Source organism: Mustela nigripes, chromosome 13 (genome assembly GCF_022355385.1).
Source record: "Mustela nigripes isolate SB6536 chromosome 13, MUSNIG.SB6536, whole genome shotgun sequence".
Lineage (NCBI taxonomy): Eukaryota > Metazoa > Chordata > Mammalia > Carnivora > Mustelidae > Mustela > Mustela nigripes.
Window position 1 is genome coordinate 112,292,234 of NC_081569.1, and position 10,486 is coordinate 112,302,719.

Consider the following 10,486-nt stretch of genomic DNA (forward strand, 5'->3'; position numbering starts at 1 on the left):
GGGTAAATAAATCTTCCTTGAAACTGTCATCCCTCCCTCCTACTAAGGCTGGTGTTCTAAATCCTTCTTTCCTTCATGTAACACTAACTGCATCACATCCCCTGACCTTTCTCTTTCCCAGCCTTCTGGCTCCCTTCTCCTCCACTGTCCCCTCTCTCCTGTTTGCAGCACTGGGCTCAGCTTCCTGAGTGTACAGAAATTCAACTATCTGTCCAATGGGTTCATGATCCATTCATCAGACACTAATGGGGACACCATCCTAGGCACTGTGCTAGGTCCTAGTGGCAACAGATGAATAGCCAGAGATGAGGATGCCAAAAAGGAAGAAAACAGATTGTTAAAGTAGACTTCGACAAGTTCAACAATGAGAGAAGCCCTGAATCCCATGGGAATCCAAAGGTGGGCCCTGACCTAGGACTGGAGGGTTGGCAATGGTCTCCTGAAGGAGGGGCATCTCCTACAGGACACCCCGCCCTGGCCCAGGACACCCATTGAGCACGTCCAAGTTTATTCCCTCGCTCCTTACTTCCCAGCCAACCCTCAGTTCCTCTCCCAGCACATTCTCTGCCACCACTGGGCCTTTCACACGGCATCCCTCCTCCTACAGTAGTCTGTGGCTCACAGTTAATGACTTTCTTTGTTTAGCTCTTGGTTCAAATGGGATTTCCCCAGGTCGCTTCCACTGACCTCCCTGGCTAGGTCCAATCTCCTCATAAGAGACACCCCTAGAACTTCGTACCCCCATTTTATAGCCCTGACTACCTTATATGACTATGCAGTTCCCAGCCGCTGCAGATCAAACACAAGGTTAAATGAACAGCTGAATGACTGCATGAACACATAAGCAATGAGTAAAGCAGGGCAGTACGTATATTAATTCTGAAAGATGATGGAAATTACAACTTTTTATTCTTTTATTTTATTTTATTTTATTTATTTATTTGAGAGAGAAAGAGAGAGACCACAAGTAGACAGAGAGGCAGGCAGAGAGAGAGGAGGAAGCAGGCTCCCTGCCGAGCAGAGTGCCCGATGTGGGGCTCAATCCCAGGACCCTGAGATCATTACCTGGGCGGAAGGCAGAAGCTTAACCCACTGAGCCACCCAGGCGCCCCTGTGACTTCGTTTTAAAGTTAGTTATAATAATCCCTTCTTTATAATAACTCTCATTTATTATAGTACACATTGCAAAAATTTCACTTGTTTACTCCTCCGCTCACAAATATTAATGAAGCACCTGTTTGGGGGCAGACACTGTTCTCAGCACTGGGATGAGAAAGCAGCAAAGAGTTCGCCACGTGCCCTGCCTCTGGACTTTGTATTTGGGTGGAAAGCAAGTGAAGAGACAAAAGCATGAGGACAGAAATCGGGCTTTGGGCATACCTGGATGGCTCAGTTATTAGGTGCCTGCCTTCAGCTCAGGTCATGATCCCTGACCCGGGATCGATGTGGACCGAGCCCCACATCAGGCTGCCTGCTCAGCAGGGGGCTTCCTTCTCCCTCTCCCTCTGCTGTTCCCCCTGCTTATGCTCTCTCTCTGTCGAGTAAATAAATCTTTTAAAAAAGAAGGAAGAGGGGTCCCTTAGTGGCTCGTGATCCCAGGGTCCAGGGTTTGAGCCTGTGGCAGGCTCCCTGCTCAGCGGGGAGCCTGCTTCTGCCTCTCCCGCTCCCCCTGCTTGTGTTCCCTCTCTTGCTGTGTCTCTCTCTGTCAAATAAACAAAATCTTAAAAAGAAAAAAAAAAAAAAAAGAAGGAAGAAAGAAAGGAATAGAGGGAGGAAGGAAGGAATGAATGAATAAACAAATCAGGCTTTGGAAAGTGACTCCTTGTCACAACCCTACAGCCACAGACCTTCATAGCTCATCCTGTCCTCTTGGATATCACAATGAGAAGGATGGCATTGACTCAAGAAATATAGGAAATGGGGTGTCTGGGTGGCTCAGTCATTGAGCATCTGCCTTCAACTCAGGTCTTGAGCCCCGGGTCCTGGAATCGAGCCCCACATCGGGCCCCTTGCTTGGCGGGAAACCTGCTTCTCCCTCTCTTACTCCCCCTGCTTGTGTTTCCTCTCTAGCTGTGTCTCTCTCTGTGTCAAATGAATAAATAAAATGTTTTAGAAAGGAAAAAAAGGAAAAGAAATACAGGAGAACTCCTTGAGAAAGTCCAGCCGGCGGCCTGGGCTTGAGTCACCTTGTATGGGCTCTCTAGCACAGACCAGCCAGGGGAAGGGTCTCTGCTGTCAATGCCAAATGTCCCGGGGGCAGGCTGGCTGGGCTAGGAGATGATGGAGCACCTGAGGCCCCAGCTAGAGGTAGATCAGGGCACAGCTGTTGTCTGGTGCCACGTGTCCTCCACTGGCCAGAGGGTTTTTGCTGGCTGCTGACACAATGGCCTGACATTCCCCTGCCTCAGCAGCCAGGAGCGGGAAATGAGGGCTGAGCTGGCCAGTCCCTTGTGACAGTGAGTCCTGCAGCCCTTGAAACCTGAGGAGATGGGCTGAGGTCAGTGCTTGCCTCTGCTCCCCCAGTGGGGGTCAACTTTAGGCTTTGAATCGGCTTCCCTGAATGTAGGACTCCTTATGGTAGATCCAGAGGTGACAGGATGGGGACTGCTCTTGGGAGGATGGATATGGGGGTGCAGCTGGAGGGGAGGGAGATGCCTCCTTGGGCCCTGAGGTGACAGAGTGATGTGCGGTTCTCTGCCCTTTAAGGGCTCATGGTAACATTTGCCAATTCCCTTGTACACACCACCGATGTTTATTGAGCTCCTACTATGTGCCAGACCCACACTGTGCTGAATGGGATGTGGCCCCCAGCCTCCCTCAGATCATTTGGACAATGTTTTGTCCTTTCTAAAACACTTGTCAGGATCTCAAGCAATCCTTGTTCCAGTCCTGTGAGTCCCATGAGAGCATCACTGTCCTTCCCTTCGGATGGATGGGCAAGAGAGGCAGAGAGAGGGTCAGTAATTTGCTTAAGGGGAAACAAGGTAAAAACCAGCAACCAGGTCTTATTTACCCCTTTGCTGAGCCCCACCAAGGGGAGTCAGGGAGTGGTACTTTATTTTGGTTTTTAATGGTTCACCCTCACCCTTAAGAGTCTGAAAGTAAAACTTGATGAATTAGGGAAGGCTTCATTGGAGCCCCTGACCGTGTTTTCCCTACCCACTATTTCATTTTTAACACCTTCTTCCTGAACAGAACCAACACCCTTGACGGGAGAGAGGACAGATCAGAGATCTATTTAAAGTTCTTGCTCTTTACCACTGATGTCACACATTGGTGTCCATCTTGACCGGTTCTGCTTAGAAGACCTCACTGGCCGGACGCAAACCCAGCTTGGTTTGAAGCTGAAACACCTGCTCGGTTACACATACCCACACACTTCAGAGACTCCCATGCTTCTGTATTTATGCTTCTGCCCTTCCTCCAAGCATGAAAGAGCACCCTGTTCCCCACACAGGCACTCAATAAACCCTAATTGATTAGTTGATTGGGAACAACAAGTACATAGTGAAAGTGCCTGGAAATATAATCTCCCAAAGGCTGCCAGCCAGCCAGGGGCTCAGGGGACAGGTGTTTTCAGATCCTAGTGCTTGCTCATCCCCAAGGCAAAGTTTAAAGTGAGTGACTGTGCATTATTTTAGAGCAGCGTAAAACTGGAAACATGCAAATACTCAGTGACGGGGGATAGCTAAGCTATCTGGGTTATATTATGATTCTGGAAGACTCTATAGCTTTTAAAAGTGATGATATGGTATCCCACAGAGAAATGTGTACCAGGTACCAAAGCAAAAAAGGCAGAATATGAAAAGAATGGAGAAATATACATGCATACCTTTAGAAAGATGAGCAAACTTGACTACTTGGTAGGCCCTTTGTGTTGGGGGGAGCGGTTAAAGTTCATTAAGGAAAGAGAACAGTAATAGGGTCGGGTCTGTCACACTGTGTCGTGTAATGGGGAGAGTCCCTAGGACTCAGACAACCTAGGGATCCTCATGCTGTCAACTAGGGATGATATGATCTTTTTGTTTTTTAAGGTTTTATTTATTTATTTGACACAGAAAGAGAGAACACAAGCAGAGGGAGTGGCAGGGAGAGGGAGAAGCAGGCTCTCCACTGAGCAGGGAGCCTAATGCAGGGCTGGATTCCAGGACCCCGGGATCATGACCTGAGCCAAAGGCAGACACTTAACAACTAAACCACTCAGGCATCCCTGAACAATGTGATTTGAACAGTTCACTATCCTGATCTTCAGTTGGGAATTTTATACTTGCCCTGTCTCATGAAGTAAGGCCCAGAAGCTACAAAATATACAGCATATAAATGTTTCTATTTTTCTGAAATCCAAAAAGCTCTGCCAAATCCCATGGGTTTTGAATAAGGAATCATGGACCTGTACCAAGCACGTTAAACATGGCACGTACCAAAACACGTTAAACATATTATTTTATTTAACTTAACATTCACAACAATTCTACAGAATAAGTTTTATCATTCCTATTTTACAGATGAGAAAACTTGTGTGTCTAGAGAGAAGGAATCTGCCTCCCTATTAGAAATAAGTGGGCCAGTTCAGATCAGAAACATTCAAAGCCCATGATTTTGGCCACCATGACTACATCAGCAGAAATGCTTGCTGGAGTGACATCTGCTTGCTTTTGACTTGTGAGATAACAAAGGAGAATATTTCTTGTAATTTTGGACACTGAGTGCATGCCAAAACTTGTCAAACATTGTCTCATCTGATCTCCACAATCGTGGGAGGTTTGGACTAGTATTAACCCCCTTTTTAGATGAAGAAACTGAGGCTTAAGTTACATAACATGCCCACGTAAGCCAGGGACCTGGGATTTGAAATCAGTTCTGATGATTTCAAAGCCTGGGATGTTGCATCTTTCATCAGACAATCAGGAAGTTAACAGGGCAACACCGAATGTAGAAGACAAAGGGGCTGTGGCGAAATAGAGCTATGAACGTAGAGCTCCTTCCATTTCCTGTCTTCCCCCTTCCTTCCTCTCCCTTCCCCTCGCCTTCTTCCTTCTGTGCAACAAGGTCAGCTGTCCTCTCAAGGACATGAAACGTAAGCTAGGATTGGATGCCAAGTGCCTTTAACAGAGTCACAGAAAGGAAGAATATACGAAAAATATAACTGATGCACAGGTAGGTCCATCAGAGGAAGAAAATAAGTTGTTTCTTGGGATGTCCAGGGCCTACACAAAGGTGGAAATGAGAAGATATTCCTGCAAAAGGCACCATCTGGTCCTGCTGGTCAGCAGGCCTAAGACTCTGGGGTGAAAGTCAGCAAAATCACACCTCATGTCATTGCGTTTTCATTTCTAAAGCAATCCAAGGAAGAAGCTTGCTTTTTTGGTGTCAAAGAGGTCCAGACAAGGTTCTACCTCCTGCTTTGATCCTTGGCTGGGAGAGACTGTCTCTGGGAGCTGCCTGTGGACAAGCTGAAGAGGCAGAAGGCACTAGATGTCCTTGACTGTCCACCCAGAGGTGGTTGGCAGACTGCCTACCTTTAAAGCACTCCCAAGGACCCTACTGCAGAAAAGGACAGCTCCTAAATCAGATTAATCCCATTTGGATTAGAACTGAATCCCGGGGTATCTACAAAATGTGGGAGGTCATGATCTGCACTTCTGGGTGCTTTAGAGTTTATGAGAGAAGGGCTTAGGTTGGGGTGCTCCCAGGTCAGAGCTTCCTCCAGGGCTCAGCAGTCAACCTCAGACTCAAAAACAGGTGCAGGGCTGCCAAGCCAAGACCATAAGAGGCAAGGTCTCCTAGAGGTGGGGTGGGAGTAAGACAGGGGGTATTAGTTCAAGGCCTGAGCAGGATCTTGTGAAGGTTAGGAAGGGGGAGGTGACAGTCAGATGTTTAAAAGAATTCAGGTGTGTAGCAGGAATCTTCTGTCCACATGCAGAAGATTCTCACTCCTGTGCAGAGCATAGGGGAGGAGTTGGTTACAAGCAACAGAATCATCTGACTAACATAAATGGAAAAGGAGTTCACTGGAACACTGGGAGAAACATCTCAAGGGGTTTAAGGGAAGGCCAAAAACATGCTGAGAAAACAAAAGAAACCCAAATAGTGGGAGGTTTTAAACTCCTACCAGCTAGGCTTACCAACTGGCCCCAATATGCACCAGCCTTTCCCAGTTTGGGCACAGACAGTCCCATATAGGTAACCCCTTAGTCCCAGACAAACCAAGATGGCTGGTCACCCTACGACCAGCAGGGCAGAGGGCCAGAGTTGACCCGTGAAAAATCCCCTAGGGGCAATGCCCAGAAATCTTTTTTTATTATTATTTCTTATTTTTAAAGATTTATATATTTATTTTAGAGAGAGACAGCATCTGAAAACTGGGGAGAGGCAGAGGGAGAGAGAGAATCCCAAGAAGACTCTCCACTAAGCCTGCCATGGGGCTCTGTCTCCTACTCGGAGATCATGACCTGAACTGAAATCAAGAGTCAGATGCTCCAATGACCGAGCTACCCAGGAGCCCACCCACAGCTTACCACAAAACTTTTAATAACAGTGATGCCTAATATTCCATCTAAAATGTTTGCCAGTCTGGGCAGGAATCTAACGCCTTCTCTGGTCACTCCAAGCCTGCAACCTGCTTGCTTGTACACTCAGTCTTAAAGGGGAGGCTGGGATGCACTCCCAGTGAATTAAACTAAACTGACTAAATTTGAACTACATCCACTGAGCTGGATCCCAGAGGGGCTCAGCTTCTCCTCAGAAGTCCTACAGATCGTAAGTGGCAGAGCCACAGTTCGACTTAAGTCTGTCTGATTCTGCACCTGTGTGTGTTCCCCACCATTGCCCTATTCGGGGGGTGTCCTGATACTGCCAGAGCCTGGAGACTCCAAGGTCTGCAGGAAGGATGGCGGCCTGAGCTTCCAGGTATATTTTCCAGAAGGGCCTCTAGGTCAGAGATGGCAAGGCAAGGCGAGGGTATGGTGAGGAGAGAGAGAGCGTAGTTTAGTTTGTAGAGCCTGGCAGGACCTGGCCTTGTGCACTGTTCCCCAAGGCAGGAAAGGCTTATGTAACAGGTAGCGAGAAGGGTTGGCAGAAACCAAACAGACCCACCTTTCAGTTAATCCTTTTACTGAATCCATGCCCCAGCCTCTAGGAGGACAGAACGTATGCTAAGGATATGAGGGACTCCAGGCTCTGCCTGCAGTCCTCCCCTGCCTGGTCCTGTCCCTCATGAGGGGTTCCCAGGAGGGGACTAGGCCAGGTCCTACAATTCTCCATCCTTAAGAACTCTCTCCTTGTCTCTTCCCCATCCCCTCCCCAGAGACAAGGCCTCTAGGGGCCTCCACGCTCTGACCCCATCCCTGTCCTATACTCCTTACCCCTTCCTCACCAAGCCCCAGACACAGTGGCCTTTTATCTGTTCCTCAGACTATCTGAACTCATTCCCACTTTGGCCCTTCAGACCAGCAGTCTCCTCCACATGACGTCTTCCCGTTCTCCACAGGCTGACCCTCCTCATCATCCAGATTTCAGGCCAGGTGTCCTCTCTTCCCCGAGACCTCTCCTGCCTCCCAGTCTAAAGGAGCTGCCTGTTCATTTGCCTACCCCTCTGTTTCAGTGTATTACAACCAGTTATTTTCTTGTCCATCATCTGTCTCTCCCTGCCTTGGTTCACAAGACATTTCATAAATCCAGTCTGGCTTCCTGTGAACTCCATGGTCCCCCTACCCCGACCCCAGGGACCCTGGGGACCCTCAGGGACCCTGCCCTCCCTGCATTCCCAGCCTCAACCTGGCTTCTTTTCTCCCTGGAGGCTGCTCTCCACCCCACCTCCTGCTACATCAGACATAGAAACAGCTGTCGACCCCTAACTCCAGTTCATTCCTTCTCCCCTCCGCCAGCCCATCAGGGTTCTCGGTGCCCCGTAACGCAGGGGAGGGCATCACTCAGGGAGGGCAGAGATAAGTCTGCCTTGTTCCCTGCTGCGCGGGGGGCCTAGCGCAGGACCTGGCGCCCAGTAGGGTGGATGGACACGTGAAATCCGCCGCATCCACGGCCGCGGGCAGGCTGTCACACGGAGAGTTTCCAGGGAGACCGCTCCGACCCAGAGCTGGCCGGACTGAAGCCCAGAGAGCTGCTGTGGATGGATGGAGGGCGTGCTCTCGCTGTGGGAGGGCTCCAGCGAGAGCGGCACCCAGCAGGAGCAGGGGCTGCTGCGGGAAAATGACGCGCTGTTCTCTCCAGATTGCGCAGGACTGAGGGGGAGGTGAGGAATGAGGCCAAACCACAGAGGGTTGTATAAGCCTGGAGGAGGCAGAGCGCTGGAGACTAAAGATAATGGCAGATCATTGAAGAGTCTGGAGTAGGGAGAGAAATGGTCAGATCTGCGTCGGAACTGAAAAATCACAGCAGCTGGATGTGTTCTGGGATGATGAGCTCCGTCCTCCACCTAAATCCTTGCGTTCTCCCCCAGATTACCCCGCATTGTCCTCCTTCTTGCTCTTAATCGGTACAGGAGGCCAGGGCTTCTGTGGACATCGCCCCCCTTAATCCCTATAGTAGGTTGAATGGTGCCCCCCCACCCCCCCAAAAAAACACTGAATCACATCCAAACCCCTGGAACCATGTGAACGTGCCCTTAGTTGGAAAAAGGGTCGTTGAGGATGTAATTGAGCTAAGGGGTTTGAGACGAGATCACCCTCGATTACTGAGATGGGCACGAAAGCTGGTGAGAAGCGTCTGTAGAAGAGGCAGAAAAGGAGAAGACCCAGACAGGAGTGGAGCAGCCCCTTTGGCTGGGAGCTGGCGTGAGGCCACCACAAAGCTGGGAAGCCAAGATGCACCAACAGTGCCCAAAGCTGGAGGAGGAGAAGAAAGATTCTCCCCTAGAGTCTCCAGAGGGAAAACCCTGTTGACACCTCAATTTTAGATTTCTGACTTCTGAACCATGAAAGAACACATATGTGTTGTTTGAAGCCCCCCAGTGTATGGCAATCTGTTACAGCAGCCCTAGGAAATTAATACAACTCCATCCTCCAACTAAGAAGATTCAGCCTCAGGACCCTTCCCGACGGTGGACCCTCATAAATCAGAAGACTTCCTTTCTGTTCTGGAAGGTACGATTGTGACAGAAGCATGGAGCCAGACCAGCCTTTCAGTGGATCCTTGTCTGTAGCGCTTGGCCCTGAAAGGACCACACCAAGAAATGAATCACCAGAATGAAGCAGTGGACAAGTCAGTGGAGTTGGGTCAACTCCACTTGGTGCTTCCAAGCGCCAAAGACCCTGAGAAAAAAGCTGGCAGCACTCTGTGGAGACTAAGGGTTTGGCAAAAGGGGGGACAGTGAGTTGCTCAATGGGGGTGAGCACAGATATGGCAGAAAGGGTCATTGTTCAAATAGGATTTGTAGCTTAGGGTTTCCCAAAGGGGTCTGTGGAGCTCTGGAATGGTCAGTCTGGTCTTTAGGGTGGGCTTCATGGGGCCAACGCTTCATTCGTTAAGCGTTCCTAAACATACTCACCGTGTACTGGCCGCCTTCTGCACTGTATCCATCGAGGCACAGTCAACGTCTGCATTTCCAGACATGAGCAGCCAGCTCACCTCTGCAAACATCAGTACTTGACCTGAAGGTCTGCACTGTGCGCACACGTGTGTGTGTTTGTGTGTGTGTGTGTGTGTGTGTGTGTGTGTGTGTGTCCTCCCTTCCTCCCTGGGGAATCGCACCTATCCCTGTAGAAGCGCCAGCTTCCTCCGTTATAAGTTTCTCTCCTGGAGGGCTAAGCAACACTGCAATGACGTCACCATCTCTGTGAGTGCCCATTCAGTGTCTTTCTCCCCACTTAGCTATAAACACCCCCATGACTACCCCTGGCCTACTGTAGGTGTCCCGTAAGAATCTGAATGAAGGGCACCTGGTTGGCTCAATTGCAACTGCCTTCGCTCAGGTCATGACCCTGGAGTCTCGGAATTGAATCCCACACTGGGATCCCTGCTCAACGGGGAGTCTACTTCTCCCTCTGAACTTCCTCCCTCCCCATGCTCTCTCAAATAAATAAATTAAAATCTTTAATAAAAAAAAAAAAAGAATCTGAATGAAACAGGCCAATTCTCGGGGCCCCTGAGTTTTCAGAAGGAGAAAGATTTCATCTGGTCATTTCAAACCCACTGAGAGTGCCAACAGCTCAGGGTTCAGGTTTCATCTTAAGAGAAAGAAATAGAATCAAAGGGAAAAGGTCAAGGGCAAAAATAAAGCCATATGTGGGAGGGGAAGAAGACGTCAATCCTAAACCCAGGGCTGCCAGAGGCCAAAATTTTACAAACCTCCCTCCGTAAGAGGGATCCTCGCCAATTTTTCTTAGGTCTTGGTTAAGATGACACCCTATACCTCCTTCCTTATAACCCCAATTCCCACCCCCCAACTCTCTTCCTCCTGAAGATTAATTTCTTTCTGAATAGCATTCAGATGGTCTGGACTCTAATGATGTCCAGAATCCCATCAAAG